This window comes from Muntiacus reevesi, chromosome 1 (genome assembly GCF_963930625.1).
Source record: "Muntiacus reevesi chromosome 1, mMunRee1.1, whole genome shotgun sequence".
Taxonomy (NCBI): Eukaryota; Metazoa; Chordata; class Mammalia; order Artiodactyla; family Cervidae; genus Muntiacus; species Muntiacus reevesi.
In genome coordinates, this window is record NC_089249.1 from 65,733,673 (window position 1) to 65,736,657 (window position 2,985).

The following is a 2,985-nucleotide window of genomic DNA, read 5'->3' on the forward strand; positions in this document are numbered from 1 at the left end:
TTGATATGGGGGCGGGGACATGTTTGTGTTTTTCCACAGGATGCCGAAGCACCGCGCTGGCTCCCGGAGAGGCTGGTACGCCAGACGGAGACGGTCGCTGACTGCTCGAATGGAGAGTATGCAGACACAAGAGAAGAATGTTCTGCCAACAAATCAACAACTGCATTGCTGCAGATACAACCAATCCACACATTTCTCTATCCTATCTGGTGCTTGCATTAGCATGCACTGTTATGAATCAAGCATTTCCCAGAGCCGAAGGAAATGTTTTTCTTTCTTGGGCTCATTCCTATGCTGATTCTCATAATGCCTCTGCTTGTTGGGTATGCACTGCTATGCCTTTATCAGTTGTAAATGGTTTACCATGGTGGGTTTTGCCAATAAGTCGGGAAGATTTACCTGCGGTGTGTGAATTCTTAAAACAGTATAAACAGATTCACCTTAGCCTTAATTCTCTTAATATTACAGCCTTGACCTGGTGTAATTCGAAACCTTATGACTCCCGGATTAGATTTAATGCCAATCAAAGCCTTGGGACAATTTCTGCTGCCTTTAATCAGTATGCTACTTCCTCAAGCAAAGGACAAGTTCACGCCAGCCGATATTTTGGGGACTATTATCAGATTTGGGACGAATACTTTTGGATGACCCCAGAAAAAGGACAATTGCTGAAACGAGCGGACATTTGCTGGGAACAACGAGAACATCAACCCCACCTTGGAGAAAAAAATTTAGGCAGACATTTGTTAAAGCATATGGGTATTACTCCTAATTCTTTGTGTGAACGCATAATTGATGTTACTTTTTCTGTCAAAACACCCACGCCTTGGCCAGGATCTGATTGGCTTTATAACCCAGGCATCAGATGGGTTGCTCCTAACAGAACAAAGTGGATTTGTGGCCCTAATGTCTGGCCATGGCTGCCTGTAGGCTGGGTAGGACGATGCAGTCTTGGATTTGTGTTTGCTCCTGGTCATATTAGTCATGAGCCCATCAAAAACCCTGCCAACCTTCCCTTTTTGCGAGCGCGATGGACTCGATCTGTATTTCATTGGTATGATTATTTGGCAGCAGTATTTGTTCCCTCTATTGGGACGGCCGATATAATGGCCCATGTAGATGCCTTAACTAATTTTTACTCAAAAAGCCTTATTAGACACTAAAAAGGCTATTGAGGCTCTAAATGAAGAACAGAGACAAATGAGAAAAGCTGTTTTGCAAAACCGCATGGCTCTAGACATTATCGCTGCTGCCCAAGGTGAGACTTATGCTGTAATAAAAGTAAAATGTTGTGTGTATATCCCAGATTTATCTTCCAATGTGTCTGATGCTGTAAATGATCTTCAACATCAAATACTTTCCATGCAGGATTCCTCCCTTTCTTTTTGGGAGCAAGTTAAATCCTGGTTTACGAGTGATTGGTGGAAAAACCTGCTTACAGTGCTTGTTATTGTATTCTGTTTTCTTTGTTGTGGACCATGTATTTTACAATGCATTATGAATTTGGTCACTGAAAGAATTGTGAAAATTTCCCGTATTTTGAAAAAATAACCTTGTCTGCTTTTTCTTGAGGAATGAGTAGGGAGGCTCGGCCTTTAATAAATAAAAAAGGGGGAGATGCGGGGAGCCGGCCTGCTCAAGGCCCAAATAGGCCCTGGGAAAAGGCCTTGAAGGGGGCCATTCCCTGTCCCGCCACCCCATGATAAAGTAGTAAAATATTTGCTGGGCCTCCTTTGTTCTTCCTTGAGAAAAACGTAGTAGTGACCTTCACTTAGTAGTTTATTTTGGGAATGCCAAAAACAAGATGTAAGCTTCTGCAATCACTTAAAACAAAGAATTGTATTGATCTGACAGACACCAGATGGCATTTTTTATGAATTATGTTTTCTGCTTGTACTAGTATAAAGGTAGCTGTTCTACTCAATAAAATAGCTGACTTGCCTAAAGAGCATTCAGCCCTCTCGACCCCATCCTTTACTATCATCTTTTTTTTTCTCAGGCTTCCGTGTGGTTGCGGTCGGGACTTGTTCAGTTTGCCGGCTGGTCCCGGCAAGTCCCATCACTTCATGACAAATAGATGGGGAAACAATGGAAACAGTGATAGACTTTATTTTCTTCGACTCCAAAATCACTGCGGTCTGTGACTGCAGCCATGAAATTAAAAGACAGTTGCTCCTTGGAAGAAAAGCTATGACAAACCTTGGCAGTTATATTAAAAACAAGAGACATTACTTTGTTGACAAAGGTCCATATAGTCAAAGCTATGGTTTTTCCAGTAATCATGTATGGATGTGAGAGTTGGACCATTAAGAAGGCTGAGCACCAAAGTATTGGCGCTTTCAAACTGTAGTATTGGAGAAGACTCTTGAGAATCCGTTGGACTGCAAGGAGATCAAAGCAGTCAATTGTAAAGAAAGCAACCCTGAATATTCATTTGAAAGACTCATGCTGAAGCTGGAGCTCCAAAACTTTGGCCACCTGATGGAAAGAGTCCACTCATTAGAAAAAGACCCTGATACTGGGAAAGATTGGAGGCAGGAGGAGAAGGGGACAACAAAGGATAAGATGTTTGGATGGCATCACTGACTCAATGGACATGAGTTTGAGCAAACTCCAGGAGACAGTGATGGACAGGGAAGCCTGTCATGCTGCAGTCCAGGAGGTTGCAGAGTTGGACTTGACTGAGCAACTGAACAACAAGAAGACAACCTTATTATTGTGAGAGAACACATCATATTTTTTACAAACCAATAAGATCAAAGCAAAGCACAATGATGGATGAAGGTTAGATCAAATTATTCTGCTTTTATCCAAAGATCGCTGAAATAATCATCAAGTAAATGGCAATGTGTGACATCTAGAATAATAAGCAGATTATAGTGAGTTCCTTTGCATGAATATATTGGGTGTTTCAGAAGGAGTCACATTAAAGAAAGCATCTCATCAAATATACCATTCTGTCAGTATGACAGCAGAATCTAAAAA

The 2,985-nt window shown here is 41.7% G+C and overlaps 1 pseudogene; it reads left to right on the top strand.

Annotated features, from left to right (window-relative positions):
- The first annotated feature begins 233 nt into the window (after nucleotides 1–233).
- On the top strand, nucleotides 234–1,551 carry LOC136171314 (endogenous retrovirus group PABLB member 1 Env polyprotein-like; annotated as a pseudogene).
- The last annotated feature ends 1,434 nt before the right edge of the window (nucleotides 1,552–2,985 follow it).